Source organism: Coloeus monedula (assembly GCF_965178545.1).
Source record: "Coloeus monedula genome assembly, chromosome: 32".
In the NCBI taxonomy this organism is placed as follows: Eukaryota; Metazoa; Chordata; class Aves; order Passeriformes; family Corvidae; genus Coloeus; species Coloeus monedula.
In genome coordinates, this window is record NC_138812.1 from 1385086 (window position 1) to 1401777 (window position 16692).

The following is a 16692-nucleotide window of genomic DNA, read 5'->3' on the forward strand; positions in this document are numbered from 1 at the left end:
CAAGGATCCCGCCATGGTGAGAAGGCGGCAGTGGCTGAAGCTGCGCTGGGGAAAGCAGTCACATGGGCTTGGCTGGGCTTCAGGAGCTGAGGCAGCTGCTCCCAGCTCTCCTGCCTCCCGGCTCAGCTGCCCCAGTGCTTCGGGACAGGCCTTTGGCCTCTGGGCCCTGCGGCAGCAGGGTGGGCTTGCAGGGCCAGGGTGGTGTAGGCAGTGCAGCCGTTCATGGCTTCACAGCACAGCCTTGTGTTCCACACAGGCCAGAAGAATGGGCAGCCTGTCCCAACGGCTTGTGGAGCTGCTGGGCGATGCAGATGGAGAGGTGGTCAGGATGTCCCTCTCTGTGTTCATGAATGCGCTGGAGAACAAAGACATCCTGGTATCCAGCACCACCGCCCCGAAACTGGCTGAGGCGCTCCTGCCACTCTTTGAAAATGTAAGGCTCTGTGCCCCCAGCCATAGGCTGGGGTGCTACCTGCAAAACTTCAAGCCTTATGGATTTTCAGGCCTTTTCCTTGGGGAACCTGGAGTAATTGGTCTTAGGGTCTTATCTTTTTCCACCAGGACAACAGCCATGTGCAGCTGTTCTCCATTCACCTCTTCAGCAAGGTGATGGAGTTGGTAGTGGAGGAGGGAAAAAAGCCCCTGGAGAGGATTGTGAGCCAGAGCCTGCTCCTGCTCTTCTTGCACTGCCATGAGGAGAACCGCCACGTGGCAGAGGTGAGGTTTTGTGTGATGCTGCTGCATCCCAAGGACGGGGCTCAGCTGCCTCCTGCCCTGGTACCTCCTGGGCTCCAGCATCCTCCTGGCCTTGGAACAGGGACACGAGTCCTGTGCCCTGGGCTGCGGTGCCATCTCTGTGCCTCTGCTGCTCTCCAGGCCTCGATGGAAACTCTTCTTTGTGCGGCCGGGTTCCTGAAGAGGAGGAATCTCAAGCAACTGCTGAAGAAGGAGCAGCTGTTGACGTTCGCCGAGTGCCTGGTAAAGCCTGACTGGAGAAGCCTGAGGCACAGCCTGGAGAAGCCCAGTGTGTGGGGCTGGCAGCTGTGCCCCTGCCCAGTGCTGCACCAGGGGCGCCCGCCTGCGCCCCACACGCTGCTCCCTTCCCCGGGCTCTTCTCCAGGCTCCTGTGGCCCCGAGCCGGGAGCCGATGGAGCCCCGGCCCCGCTGGGCTGTGGCGCGGGGCGGCACCGCGGCTCCCCGGGCAGCAGCCGGCCCTCGGCCCCCTCCAGAGCCCGGCGCCAGCGGCTGCTGGCCGGGCCTCGGGGCCGTGCGGGCACGGGAGGCCAGGGCTGGGCGCAGAGAGCCCGGCCAAGGGGCTGAGCCCGCGCCAACCCTTCCCTCCTGGCGCTCTCTGCAGCTGGCAGAGGACAGGAGCCGAGCGGCCGAGCGCCTGCACCAGGCGCTGCCGTTCGTGGAGAGCCCGCAGGAGTCGCTGCGAGAGGCGGCCGTCAGGTTCATCGGTGAGCCACGGGCCCGGGGCCCCTCCCCGCCCCGCCGCAGCTCGGCCCCAGCCCCGGCTGCTGCCCCGGCAGCGGGATCCGGGCCCGGGGCCGTGGAGCCCCGCCTGCCCTCGGGGCCGCTGCCGCCCTCTCGCAGCCGTGCCCTCGGGCGTCAGGATGCGGCGAGGGCCCGGGCTGAGCCCTGCCGGGGCAGGAGAGCGTGTGGCCACGGGGCTGGCAGCGCCGCTGCGAGGGAGCCGTGCCGCGGGGCCGTGACCGCCTCTGTGCTCCCAGGGACTGCCAGGGTGTTCTTGAGGGGGCACAAGGAAGAGCTCCAGGTCCTCAGTGAGGGTGAGTGAGGGCAGCGGGCTGGCAGCGGGGGCTGGCGGGGGCGAGCTGCAATGCCTGGCTCGGGAGCTGCAATCCCTGCCCTGGCTGTGGGGGCTTTGCTCCAAGTGTGGACTCGGGGTGACGTGGGCCGAGCACAGAGAGGTTTCAGGGACACGGTGGGGAGCTTCATGGCCAGCACCTTCTGGCTGATCTCCTTGGCCCCTGCTGTCTTCTGGCCATGGCAGGAGCTGCGTGAGATGGCCCTGGCAGGAAGGTCTGCTTGGATTCCTGCAGATCCAGGCTCTGACCGTGGCTCTGTTCCTGTCTCTTCCAGCCCTTCAAGCCCTGAGGAGAGACGACAGCCCTTCCCAGACAAACATCGTAGTTCAGAAAATATTCAAGGAAAGAGCTGCTGAACTACGTTCATCTGCTGGCTCAGAACCAGAGTCCCTTTAAGCCCTCCAGATATCCTGGAAGATGAGACCATCTGGAGACTAGAATAGAGCAGCTGGAGCTCCAGGCACAGCTGATGCTAAGCACAGCTGAGCCTGTGGAAAGCTCCCATAGCTCCTGCCCTCTCCCTCCCTTTTGACAGCTCCATCCCTCCAGCCCTCAGACCCTGCCCATCCCCTTTTTCCCTCCCAGCTCATCCCTTCGCTTCGCCTCCTATTAATAAACAGTTTGGCTTCTTCACTTGACCTGCATCTCTGTGGTTCTGAAGCAGCCCAAAACCTGAGCCCTGGGACACACAGGCCCCTCCTGCCGCTCTCTTCCGTGCTATTACTGCAACCCTAGGGAATATCACCGTGTCCCGCAGCCGTAGGGAGGAGGAGAGAAGATCCAGCAGGCAGGAACTGTGCAGCAAGATTGATTTATTTAATTATTTTACAAACTCTTTTATAGACTTTTTTCTTCATAGTCTAATTGGACAAAGGATCAGCCACCCCTTGGGGTGATTGGCTAAAATCCTAAAGCATCCATTGTCAAAATATTTTCTACTGTACTCTAAACAAGACTTTTCAAGGCTGCAGCTGTTTGGTTGTTTACATAACTCTGCTACCTCTTCCGTGAGAGAGAAAAGTCTCTCACAGGCTTAGAAAACAGCAAGAAAATCCTTGCTAGCAGCATTTTTGTATCCACACCATGCCATGTTTTGTGCAGAGACACAGAGGAACGAGGGCAGCTCAGGCTGGAAAGGTCCCTGTCCTGAAGGTCCAGTTCCACAACACTGTGGAGTCAGAGGTCTTGCTGAGCACCCTGAAGGCCCTGGATTTTAGAACAGCCAACAGGAGGATGCTCCGGAGGCAGCTGTGAGGGATTCCGTGGCAAGCCTCCACGGAGGGCAAAGGAGCTTGGAATGCTGGAAGTTTTCAAGAGCAGCTTCCTGAAAGCGCAGCAGTGCTGCATCCCTGCCCGGGATCAGGAAGAGGGCAGAACCAGAGACCATCCGGGCTTAACAGTGGCCTCTGGGTGTGTCTATGAGCAAAGGAAGCAGCAGCACGGTGGCCGAGACTCGGACGCGCGGCCATCCCGGTGTCCGGAGCGCTGTCAGGCAGTGTTGGGATCCTGGGGGCGGTTCTGGTCCCCACAAGTGTGGGATCGCAGCCCCTGCTGATGCCTTGAGAGGCCACCTAAAAACAGAGGCTAGACCAGAATAAGGGAATAAAGGTCGGTATTTATTTGAAAGGCCTTCAAAGGTACACCCAGGGTAGCCAGAGGCTACTGCCAAGAGGGACCCCAAGATGGACAACAGGTCACGAGTTCTTCACACTTTTGTAAGTTTGGTTCCTTTGCATATGGGCCGGTTTTGCCCAATTTAGAAAGATATCCTCTGAGAGAAGGCACAACCACCCCTCCCCCGAACCTGGTTCGGGAAAAGATAAATTTTCCTCAAAGGAAAGTGAAGGAGATAATAACTATTTATTTAACAAACACACAGGAAAAGGAAAATAATGCTAAGTAATAAAATCTCTCACTGTGGAGAAAAAACCTGTGACAGTGTCAGAGTCCTCCCTTTGGTCTCCTCGGAGCTGGGGCTTGGCCCAGGGCCAGGCCCTCTGTGCCCAGTGGAAAGTCCTCCCGATGTGCTCTGATATTGAAGTAGGCCATCAGAAAAGGAAGAAAATCCAGAATTCCAGGGAAGGAAAAAAAAATTCAGCTCTCAGTCTCCCTTTGGAGAAAAAGAAGCTGAAGAACTGGCCAAAAGCTGACCAGGGAAGCAGCAAGCTGGCTGCCTCCTCCCTCCCCTGCTGCAGCTGGGAAAAAGAAAGTCCCTATCTCTGTGTGACCCTGAACAAGCTGCAAACTGCTTTGAAAAAGTTTTGCTCAGTTTTTCCTTCCCTCTCTCAGGCTCAGTTTAGAGGCATAGAAAGGCACAAAAATTAATTTCTGGGCATAGGGCAGTGATATGGGATATGCATCATAAAGTCACCCCAAGACATTCCACCCCTTATCCCATATCATTGGCTCAATGCCCAAACTAAGATATTCTAACTCTACACACACACATCAATACATATACATATACATATATATATACAGCTATGTACGAACAGTGACAGTGACCCTCAGCAAGCAGGGGTACCCAGGCATTTCACACTGCAGGTGGTTTTCACCCAACAATCAGATCTCCCTGTGGTACACAACGTGTTGTTCCACCTTTCTGCATTACCCACCATGTGCAACCAGGTCCCTGAGCAAAGACAACCCCACGGATGGGTTTGTCTGTACTCGAGGCAGAATTCATCCCCACAGTCTTTCCTAACAGACCTCTGACATGCACTACTGGGACCTTATCTCCATCTGCTGTATGCAGGGATTCAGACTGGGCTGGACCAGCTCTATCGGTGGAACCTCAGGTGTTAACTAACCAGGTGGCCTTTGCCAGATTCTGTTCCCAATTTTTGAAAGTTCCCCCACCCAGTGCCTTCAAGGTGGTTTTCAACAATCCATGGCACTGTTCCACTTTGCCTGCAGCTGGTGCATGGTAAGGGATGTGGTACACCCACTCAGTGCCATGTTCTCTAGCCCAGGTGTTTATAAGGCTGTCTTAAAATGAGTCCCATTGTCAGACTCGATTCTCTCAGGGGTGCCATGCCTCCAAAGGACTTGCTTTTCAAGGCCCAGGATGGTGTTCCGGGCAGTAGCGTGAGGCACAGGGTAGGTCTCCAGCCATCCTGTGGTGCCTTCTACCATTGTGAGCACACAGCGCTTGCCTTGGCGGCTTTGAGGCAGTGTGATGTAATCAATCTGCCAGGCCTCCCCATACTTGTATTTGGACCATCGCCCACCGTACCACAGAGGCTTCACCCGCTTGGCCTGCTTGATCGCAGCGCATGTCTCACAGTCATGGATCACCTGGGAGATACTGTCCATGGTCAGATCCACCCCTCGGTCTCGTGCCCACTTATAGGTGGCATCTCTGCCCTGATGGCCTGAGGCATCATGGGCCCATCGAGCTAGGAACAACTCTCCCTTGTGTTTCCAGTCCAAGTCTACCTGTGACACTTCTATCTTTGCAGCCTGATCTACCTGCTTGTTGTTTTGGTGTTTCTCATTAGCCCTACTCGTGGGCCCATGATGCCTCAGGTCATCAGGGCAGAGATGCCACCTATAGGTGGCACGAGACCGAGGGGTGGATCTGACCATGGACAGTATCTGTGATAAAACAAACTGTATCCCTGTGATCCATGAAAGGTGGCCACCAGAGGCCAAGGCCAGCCAGACCTGTTGGCCTTGGCAGCTTTTGTCTGGCAGCAATCCTTGGATAGATGGAATTTTGGAGGCCAAATTGCAATTTTGGCCATGGGCAGCTGGAGGAGAAGGATGGTTCTGTTCCACAGGAAGAGAAGCACAGCCCCAGCGTTTCAAAGGCAGCTGAGAGCTGGCCCTCAGGAAGCCAAGGGGAGCTGGACTTGTCAGTCCTGGCAGATTTTTCCTGGGAGCTGTACTTGGATATACGGAATTTTGGAGCTGGATTCCCAGTTTTGGCCATGGACACCTGCACTTGAAAGATGTTTCTTTTCCATGGGAAGAACAGCACAGCCCCGCAGTGTTTCAAAGGCAGATGAGAGGTGGCCCCCAAGAGGCCAAGGCCAGCCAGAGCTGTCTGTCCTGGCAAGTTTCATATGGGAACAATCCTTACATAATCAAATGTGGATGTAGAATCCCAGTTTTGGCCATGGGCCCCTGGAGGAGAAGGACAGTTCTGTTCCATAGGAAGGAAAGCACGGAGCCCCAGCACTGCAGGGCAGGTGAGAAGCAGCTCTGGCCATGCCAAGGTCAGCTGGAGCTGCCAGGCGGCCCCAGGAGCCCAAGGCAGCCAGAGCTGTTCCATGTTCCCTTGGTTCCATGGGCCCTGCAGGGTCACAAAGGCCCCTCGGTTCTTTGGGGCCAGCAGTGCCACAGTGGCCCCTTGGTTCCATGGAACGCCACAGGGTCACAATGGTCCCCTTGGTGCCACCAGCCCTGCAGGGTCACAACGGCCCCTGGGTTCCACGAGGCCATGCAGGGTCACAGTGGTCTCCAGAGGAAGGGCAGCACCGAGCCCCAGGGTTTCAGGGGCAGAGGAGACACAGCCACCAGAGGCCAAGGCCAGCCACATCTGTCTGTCCTGGCAGGTTTGTCTGGGAGCAGCCCTTGGATATTGGGAATTCAGGAGGTGGAATCCCAATTTTGGCCATTTGTGCCTGGACAGGCAGGATGAGTCTTTTCCATAGGAAGGAAAGCACAGAGCCCCAGGGTTTGGAAGGTGGGTGAGATCTGGCCCTCAGGAGGCCAAGCCAGCCAGACTTGATGGTAATGGCAGCTTTTGTCTGGGAGCAGCCCTTGGATATTGGGAATTTGGGAGGTGGAATCCCAATTTTGGCCATGGGCACCTTGTTGAGAAGGATGGGTTTTTCCATATGAAAGAAAAGCACAAAGTCCAAGTGTTTTGGAAGAAGATGAGAGGTGGTCACCATGGGTGAGGGCAGCCAGATCTGTCTCTCATGGCAGCTTTGGTCTGGGAGCCATCCTTGGATATCTGGAATTTTGGAGGTGGATTCTCAATATCGGCCATGGATGCCCGGACATAAAAGATGTTTAATTCCATGGGAAGATGAGAGGTGGTCCCTGGGAGGCCAAGGCAGGCAGAGCTGTCTGTCCTGGAAGGTTTCATCTGGGAACAATCCTTGGATATACAGAAATTTGGAGGTGGAATCCCAGTTTTGGCCATGGGCACCTGGACGGGAATGACGGTTCTTTTCCACTGTAGGGGAAGGGTGGAGAGTTGCTGTTGGGACGGACACGACACACACCAACCCCAACAACAACCCCAGGCAAAAGGCTGTTTATTCTAAAAAGTCAGTGTCATTTATACACTTTTGTATGTTTATCATTCATTAACTTATCCATTGGTTGCTTCACTTCTACAACAGAGTCATTGGCTATTATTTAACTGCAACATCCTGTTATTGGTTACCTATAGCATCAGCATTCTGAGTGTTCAGAAAAACACCAGGTGCAGCCTTGTTGCTGTTTTCTCTTTCTGTTGTTTAGGTGTCTTGCTTCTGTTCACACTAAGTTTCTCATGGGTACAAACGGATTGTGCTAAGATCGATGTCGGAATCAGACAGGCTCGCTGACCTGCTGTTAATTCCCACAGTGGAGCACTGGTGTTTTGAAGGTTGATGAGAAGTGGCCCCCAGGAGGCCAAGGCCAGCCAGGCCCGTCTGTCCTGGCAGCTCCTGCCTAGGAGCAATCCTTGGCTAGACAGAATGTGGGAGATAGAATCCCACTTTTGGCCATTTGTTCCTGGAGGAGAAGGACGTTTCTTTTCCATGGGAAGAAATCACGGAGCCCCAGCGTTTGGAAGGCAGATGAGAGGCGACCGCCAGAGGCCAAGGCCAGCCAGACCCGTCTGTCCTGGCACCTTTCGTCACAGAGCAATCCTTTGACAGACGGAATTTTGGAGGCAGAATTCCACTTTGGACCACGGGCCCCTGGAGGAGAAGGACAGTTCTGTTCCATAGGAAGGAAAGCACGGAGCCCCAGCACTCCAGGGGCAGATGAGAATCAGCCCTGGACATGCCAAGGTCAGCCAGAGCTGTCAGGCGGCCCCAGGAGCCCAAGGCAGCCAGAGCTGTTCCACGTTCCCTTGGTTCCATGGGCCCTGCAGGGTCACTGTAAGAGCCTAATAATAAGAGAAAGGCTCCAAAAAGTGCTTTGTCATTATGACTGCTTCAAAAATGCCTCGTCATTTGGTCTGCTTATCATAAAATGGGCGGTACAGACCATGGGTAGCTCGCCTTGAGGCCCATAAAAAGGAAGGTGAAACTGGTGCAGGTGTGGAGGGAAAAGCGAGGGGCAGAGTCCCTGACCTTTGCCTTTCCCCCCACCACCATCGCCTGCTGCCAGACACTCTGGGGCCTCCTGGAGCCGACGCTGCCCGCCTGAGGAGAACCCCCCTGATCCTGCACCCCTGGGCAGGGACAAGGAAGCACTGAGGCCCCAGGGCTGCAGGGGTCACTTGTCCCCTCCTGGCCTCAGGGCCAGGGCCAGCAGCCGTGGCCAAAGGGCTGCACAAGTTGGCTCTGTCAGGGCCTTGCAGCTGCTGCCCATCCCTCTGCCCTCTGCAGCCCAGGCTGTCCCACGGTGTCCCTGCCCTGCGCCTCTGTCCCTGCAGGCTGTCCTCATCCCCCCGGCTGCCCCACCTGGCTGGCCCCTTCCTTTGCTGGCAGCTCTGCATCCTGCCCGCCTCTGCCTGGGCACACAGAGCCTTGGGCTGCTCCAGACTCCTTCTGGGGGACGTGTTGCAGCCCCAGCCCTGCCTGGGAGGGAAATTCCTTTCTCCTGGTGTCCACTCTGGGCCTCCCCAGCTGCCCTGTCACAAAGGCCCCTCGGTTCTTTGGGGCCAGCAGTGCCACAGTGGCCCCTTGGTTCCATGGAACGCCACAGGGTCACAATGGTCCCCTTGGTGCCACCAGCCCTGCAGGGTCACAACGGCCCCTGGGTTCCATGAGGCCACGCAGGGTCACAGTGGTCTCCAGAGGAAGGGCAGCACCGAGCCCCAGGGTTTCAGGGGCAGAGGAGACACAGCCACAGGAGGCCAAGGCCAGCCACATCTGTCTGTCCTGGCAGGTTTGTCTGGGAGCAGCCCTTGGATATTGGGAATTCAGGAGGTGGAATCCCAATTTTGGCCATGGGCACCTTGTTGAGAAGGATGGGTTTATTCCACATGAAAGAAAAGCACAAAGTCCAAGAGTTTGGAAAGAAGATGAGAGGTGGCCACCATGGGCAAGAGCAGCCAGACCTGTCTCTCATGGCAGCTTTTGTCTGGGAGCAATCCTTGGATAGACAGAATTTGGGAGGTAAATCTCAGTTTTGGCCATGGGAGCCTGGATGAGAAGGATGGTTCTTTTCCTTAGGAAGGAAAGCATGGAGCCCCAGGAGCCCCAGGATACCCCAGAACCCACTGAGGAACGGGGTCCCCGGGGCCTCATCATGCGCAGCCTTCAGCTGTCTCAGGCAGAGCCCATCCCGCCCTCAGCAGCCCCAGCCCAGCCCAGCCCAGCCCTCCTGGGCAGGAAGCCCCAATGGCCGAGCCGGCCTGGGACACTTGCAGGGATGCGGGGGCAGCCGCAGCTTCTGGGGCCAGCCTGGGCCAGGCCCTGAGCGCCCTGCCAGGGAACCATTGCTGCCCCACATCCCATCTCAGCCTGCCCTCGGGCAGCGGGAAGCCGTTCCCTGGGGCCCGGCCCCGCAGGCCCTTGGCAAGAGTCTCTCTCAGCCAGCAATTGCTGCTCCTCCCTGCTGCGGGGCCCAAGCTGCAAGTTGATTTTCTGCCGCTGGCCCCGGCCCAGCCCCGAGCCAGGGCCAGGACCTTGCCCTGGAGCTCTGCGGGCGCTGCCTTTGTGCGGCCGCAGCGCAGCGGCCGCAGCTCGGAGCTGCCCTTTGTGTCCCCGCCGGCAGCTGCCAGAGCTGGCGGGGCCGGGCCAGGGCCGGGCCAGCCCCGGCCTTCCCGGCTCTGGGACACAGCGGCGGCAGCCCCAGCCTTCCAGCCCTGCACACGCTCCCACACAAGCCTCCAGAGCCGCGGCCACGCAACGCAACTGACCGGCCGCTGACCCCCCAGCCTGGCCTGATGGCCATTCCTCTGCCCACACCTCGGCCAAGCTCCCCTTGGCCACCTCCTGAGCCACAGTGCCACACACAAGTGGCACATACAGCTACACAGCTCTGCCCACAGCTGGCAGGGAACGTTCCTTCAACAGAAAAACCACCAAGAAAAAGAGAACTGCCCCCAGCAGAGCTGTTCCCTCCTGCAGTAGTTACACCTGCACACCCACAGCGCCTGAGACTGCAAGCAATGAGCATTCCCTGGGCACATGTGCAGCCCAAGCAGCTCAAGGACAGCCTTGCAGCAGGACTGCTCTCAGCTGAGCCAAAAAGGCCCCTCTGGCAGCTGCAGGGCCATTGCAAAGGGCAAGAGCCAGAGCCTGGGCCCACGGCAGAGGAAAGGGCTCTCAATTCCCCTGCCCTGGCACCTCAACCCTGTTCCCAGGCTGCTTCCCACACAGGATTGCTCTGCAGGACTGTGGAAAGCTGAGAGGCAGCTCTGGCTTCTCCACTTTTCCTGTGCTAAAGCTGCCTGGCAGAAGAAATGGAGGGACAGCTGTGGTGGCACAATCCCTCCCGGCCCAGGGCCCAGCGCTGGGAAGGTCTTTCCGTGCCGAGGCTTTGCTGCGGCCAAGGAAAGCTCCTGGCTCAGGGTCACCTTTCCTGCTGGGCCAGAGCCCCCGAGTGGCCCAGCAGCAGCAGAGAATTCCAGCACAGCCCCGGCACGGGCAGGGCGGCCCTGGGCGGGCTGCGGGAGCCGGCAGCGCCTGAGCTCAGAGCAGCTGAGCCCGGGGGCTCTTGGCCAAGGCCGAGGCCCAGCGAGCATTTCTCAGCTCGCAGGGCGGCCTGGAAAGGTGCTGGGGGGGATCATTCACCCCCCAGGGCGGTCCCAGTGGCTCCCAGGATTTCCATGTCCGTGCTCCCAGCGCTGCTCCCAGCCCTGATCCGTGGGGATGGCAATGTCCCGCTCCCTTCCCAGGGCAGGCTCACACCTGAGCCAGGTGTGCAGGGCAGGACCTTGCCCTGAGCCCAAGCCCTGTCCCCCCTGCAGGATCTGCTTCCCATCGGCCTCTTCCTCCTGCGGCCCCAAGCCCAGCTCGGTGCTGAACGAAGGGCGCTGGGCCGGGGTCATCCCCCGGCGGGGGCTGCGCACCCCCTCTGCCCCCTCCCCAAACTCCCTCCTGGGGCAGCAGGGGTTGGCTCAGGAGCCCTGGGGCTCCTGGGGCTCCGTGCTTTCCTTCCTAAGGAAGAGAACCGTCCTTCCCATCCAGGCTCCCATGGCCAAAACTGAGATTTACCTCCCAAATTCTGTCTGTCCAAGGATTGCTCCCAGACAAAAGCTGCCATGAGAGACAGGTCTGGCTGCCCTCACCCATGGTGGCCACCTCTCATCTTCTACAAAACTCTTGGACTTTGTGCTTTTCTTTCATGTGGAATAAACCCATCCTTCTCAACAAGGTGCTCATGGCCAAAATTGGGATTCCACCTCCTGAATTCCCAATATCCAAGGGCTGCTCCCAGACAAACCTGCCAGGACAGACAGATGTGGCTGGCCTTGGCCTCTGGTGGCTGTAGCTCATCTGCCCTGAATCCCTGGGGCTCGGTGCTGCCCTTCCTCTGGAGACCACTGTGACCCTGCGTGGCCTCGTGGAACCCAGGGGCCGTTGTGACCCTGCAGGGCTGGTGGCACCAAGGGGACCATTGTGACCCTGTGGCGTTCCATGGAACCAAGGGGCCACTGTGGCACTGCTGGCCCCAAAGAACCGAGGGGCCTTTGTGACAGGGCAGATGGGGAGGCCCAGAGTGGACACCAGGAGAAGGGAATTTCCCTCCCAGGCAGGGCTGGGGTGCAACGTGTCCCCCAGAAGGAGTCTGGAGCAGCCCAAGGCTTTGTGTGCCCAGGCAGAGGCAGGCAGGACGCAGAGCTGCCAGCAAAGGAAGGGGCCAGCCAGGTGGGGCAGCCGGGGGGATGAGGACAGCCTGCAGGGACAGAGGCGCAGGGCAGGGACACCGTGGGACAGCCTGGGCTGCAGAGGGCAGAGGGATGGGCAGCAGCTGCAAGGCCCTGACAGAGCCAACTTGTGCAGCCCTTTGGCCACGGCTGCTGGCCCTGGCCCTGAGACCAGGAGGGGACAAGTGACCCCTGCAGCCCTGGGGCCTCAGGGCCTCCTTGTCCCTGCCCAGCAGCCTGGCAGGGGCCGCCCCATGGTGCTGCCCTGGGCACTGCACATGCCCACATCCCAGTGCCCCGGCAAGAGCCCTGAGCACTGAGGGAGGGACAGGATCTGCCTTGCCAGGGGCTGGGGCTCAGGCCTTGGCCCTTTGCACTCATGGAACACAGCCAGCTTTGCTCAGCACCAGAGACACCTTTCCCTTGCTTGTCCCCCCCTGCCATCGCTGCCTCCAGAGTTCTGCTCTCACTGGAACCTGGGGACACTTTCACGTGAGTCGTGTCCCTCACTGGGACCCATTAAAAGTTAAAGAAACTTTGGACTTCGAATCTGACTTTGAGTTCTTGGGAAGTTTTTTGAAGACACTCTGAGGGACTGAGTCTGATGTGAACAACACCAAAGGCCCGAGAGGGTCATTAAAATCCTTGTGCTGCTGCTGTGCTGCTGAGCTGGGCTGGGCTCCTGGCACAGAGGGAACTCTCAAGCTCCTGGCAACCAAGAAGAGCTTCAAAGAGGCAGCTCTGCTGAGGAGCAGCTCCTCTGCCAGCCCAGCAGGGCTGAGGGCACTGCCTGCAGGTACCTGGCAGGAGTGAGCAGAGAGCTGGCTAAAGCAGCTGGGAGGGCAGCTCTGAACTCATTCCTGGAGAAACCTTCCCAGCGTGGGACACAGTGAGTCTCTGGCTGCAGGGATCCTCTAGAGCTGGCCCATGGCACGGCTGCCATGGCTGTGAGGATGGCTCTGCTGCCGTTCCTGCCTTGGGGGAGGATGTGCTGCAGAGCGGGGCTGCCCTGGGCACCGTCAGAGGGACAGGGCAGGACGGCTCCTGCTGCCAGGGCCGGCTGCAGGCTGTGAAGGTGGGCAGCAGCCAGGGGTGCCCAGGGCTGTCCTGCAGAGCAGCTCCTGCAGCCCTGAGGGCTCTTTGCCAGGCCAGGGCATCTGCCACCTGCCAGGGGCAGCTCTCAGCCTGCCTGGCAGCTCCCCATGGGCGGTGCAGGGGAGCTGTGGCTGCAAGGAGTGACTCCTGCAGGGCAGGTCCTGCTGCTGTGGAGAGGCTGCTGTGGGGGCCAGGGCTGCTCAGAGCTCCAGCTCATGCCCAGCTCATTCCTGAGGGGATTTTCATGAGCACATTCAGGGCAGGAGATTCCTGCTTGAGTCTCTGCTTTCCTCAGTTTGTGCTCCCACTTTTCCCAGGCTCAGCTTGGTGGGAATGGAAACTCAGCTGTGCAGGTGGAGCAGGGGCTGAGGCTCTTAAACCATCCCACTGAGGATTCCTGGGAGCCTCAGCAAGTGCCTGCACCTCCGCGGCCTCCAGATCCAGCCAGCATCACCTTTCCATGGTGCCCAGGCCCGGGGGAGCTGCTCTTTAATCCCCGCAGCCCCGAGCGGCTGCCGGGCAGGGCTGGCCCAGGGGCTGGGCTGGGCTCCGGCAGCAGCGGCAGGGACGGAGCCCGGGCCGCAGGAGCAGCTCCCGGCTGGGACAGCTCCAGCAGCAGAGCCGTGGGCAGGGAGGGAGGGAGGCAGCGCTGAGGGCAGCCCTGCTGAGGGGAGCTGTGGCAGCTGCCGGGCCTGCCCTGCAGTGCAGACACCGCCCTGAGCAGCGCAGCCCCGGTGTCCCCTCGCAGCCAGCACAGCCCTCAGCCCGGGGGCTCGGGGCCCTCAGCCCGGGGGCTCGGGGCCCTCGGTGCCCTCCTGGGCCGGCAGAGCAGCACCAGAGATGAAGGGCATCTCTGCGGCCGCGGGCCCGTTCCTGCTGCCCGGGGCCTGAGGGCGACTGTCCTGCCCTGGTGCTGCCCGGGAGGGGCTGGGCAGCGCTGCGCAGGGAAAGGCTTTTCCTCAGGGCCCGGCTCTCTCTCCTTGCCCTGCTCAGCTGCTCCTGGCGCTGCTCAGGGGCTCTCTGGGAATGGCAGCTCCAGCTGCAGGCTCAGGCCCAGCCCTGGGGCTCCTCCTGTGCAGGCTGAGCACAGCAATGGGGTGTCCCAGCTCCCTGTGCCCCGGGAGCTCTGGGCACGCCGGGCTGGGAGGCTGGCAATGAGCCGGCTCTCCTCCAGCAGGGCCATGGACAGGACCCTCGCTGTGCCCTCGGGATGCCATCCCAGCTGTGAGCTGCCTTCCAGGGGACACTGGGGCCGGGAGTGTCCTTGGCCAGCAGTGGGGCTGAGACTCTGAGAAAGGCTGAGCCACTTTGCTCTGCTGTGGGTCCCTCTGCTCTCAGCTGTGCCAGGCTGATTTTCAGGGGAACACAGTGACTGCCCTCGATCTCAGGAGGGGCAGCTGGGGACAGATGGAGCGACAGAGCAGCTTCCCTCACCCTTCTCTGAGTTACAGCCAATGCTCTTGCCTTGCACAGCTCTCTGCTCTCCCTGGGCACGGCAGGAAACCCTCTCAAAGTGCCTTTGGCCGTCACCGTTCCTTAGCCCTGGCACAGGAGATGCTGCCCAGCTCCTCTGCCTCAGGAGCACTTTGGGCTGATGGAGTCCAGCCCCAGGACCGGCCCCTGTCCCCATTCCCATGTCCCCGCTGAAACAGAGCAGAGCTGACTCCTCGCTGTCCATGGGCACAGCCCCTGCTCGTCACAGCAACGGGGCCAGATCCCAGCAGAGCTCCAGGCACGGGGCTGAGGGAAGGGCTCTGAGAAAAGGAAAACTGGGGGGCAGGGCCAGGAGAAAGGGCTTGGACATTGCTCAGCAAAGTCTCCCCTGACTCCTCACTGTCTCCTCCTTCAACAGCACTCCATGGCCAGAGGCTCAAAATGTGCAACAGCAGCTCCATCAGCCCCTTCCTCCTGCTGGCATTGGCAGACACGCGGCAGCTGCAGCTCCTGCACTTCTGCCTCTTCCTGGGCATCTCCCTGGCTGCCCTCCTGGGCAGCGGCCTCATCATCAGCGCCGGAGCCTGCGGCCAGCACCTGCACAGCCCCATGTTCTTCTTCCTGCTCAGCCTGGCCCTCACCGACCTGGGCTCCATCTGCACCACTGTCCCCAAGGCCATGCACAATTCCCTCTGGGGCACCAGCCACATCTCCTACTCAGCATGTGCTGCTCACGTGTTTTTCTTTCTCTTCTTCCTCTCAGCAGAGGATTTCCTCCTCACCATCATGTGCTACGAGCGCTACGTGTCCATCTGCAAAGCCCTGCACTACGGGACCCTCCTGGGCAGCAGAGCTTGTGCCCACATGGCAGCAGCTGCCTGGGCCAGTGCCTTTCTCTACGCTCTCCTGCACATGGCCAATACATTTTCCCTGCCCCTGGGCCAGGGCAATGCCCTGGGCCAGTTCTTCTGTGAAATCCCACACATCCTCAAGCTCTCCTGCTCACACTGCCACCTCAGGGAACTTGGGCTCATCACTGTCAGTGCCTGTTTGGTGTTTGGCTGTTTTGTGTTCATTGTTTTCTCCTATGTGCAGTTCTTCAGGGCCGTGCTGAGGATCCCCTCTGAGCAGGGCCGGCACAAAGCCTTTTCCACGTGCCTCCCTCACCTGGCCGTGCTCTCTCTGTTCCTCAGCACTGTTATGTTTGCCCACCTGAAGCCCCCCTCCATCTCCTCCCATCCCTGGATGTGGCAGTGTCAGTTCTGTACTCGGTGGTGCCTCCAGCCCTGAACCCCCTCATCTACAGCCTGAGGAACCAGGAGCTCAGGGATGCCCTGAGGCAAGTGAGGACTGGATACTTTTCACAAGTTAAAATCTTTCTATTTTCTTCTGCCATGCGAGGAAAATTATGACTAGGATGCTTCTCAGAAGCAATAAACTCTCTCTTTTCTGCTCCAGAACCTTCAGAATGTAACTCTTTACAATCTTGGCCTCTTTTTCCTCTTTGTCCATATTTTCATTGGTGCTTTTTCTTATTCTTTTTCTGGTGTTATTCTGCTTTTTATAAAGTACTGTAGTACTACTCCTTGCATTTCTGCATGAACATCTACCTTTCTTTTGAAACACAAAGACTTTCAGGAGGCTTCTTCCCTGTGCATTTGAATATAAACAAGGGGCTGTCCTGACCTTTGTGTCCAAGGTTTGTTCCTCAGCCCTTCTCTGGCTCTGCAGGGGCAGTGCCTGTGGGCAGAGCTGGAGGGAAGAGACTCCCAGCACAGCAGCACGGCCAGGGACAATGGCCCAGCCTCTTCCCACCTCTGCTCTTCCCAGCTCCACACTCCCTTTCCCAGCCCTTCTGAGGGTGCAAGGCCGGAGTGCTCGGGCAGCTCGGTCACTGTCCTGCTGCGTGTCCGTGCTGTGAGCACAGGCAGGGACAGGCCACGGGCACTGCTGGGACACAGCCGGGCTCCAGCACAGCAGCTCCATCAGCAAAGGGCATCTCCTGGGGGCAGGGCAGGAAGGCTTTGCTCTCCTCCAGAGCTGCTGTCAGGAATGTGCCCCAGGAATGCCCTGGCAAAGCAAACCCCAGTGCCCAGGGGCAGGGGGGAGTGTGCAGGGGGGGCAGGCAGCAGTGTCCTGGCACTGCCAGAGCTCCTGGGATGGACCTGAGGGAGCAGCAGAGCAGGGCCTGGGCTGTGCCTTTGTTCCGGGCACAGCCTGGGAAGGTGCCCAGGGCAAGTGTCCCACACCAGCCCCTGCCACCAGCAATCCCAGCACTGGCCTCTGCCCTCCCCTGCAGGAGGTTGTTTGTCCCTGCACGGAGGGACACCAAGTGACCAGGCCAGC

The 16692-nt window shown here is 59.3% G+C and overlaps 1 pseudogene across 1 annotated transcript; it reads left to right on the forward strand.

Annotated features, from left to right (window-relative positions):
- Positions 1-14787: 14787 nt before the first annotated feature.
- Positions 14788-15758, forward strand: LOC309583692 (olfactory receptor 14J1-like; annotated as a pseudogene). Its single transcript has one exon. The product of its transcript is annotated as an olfactory receptor 14J1-like (transcript).
- Positions 15759-16692: the final 934 nt, after the last annotated feature.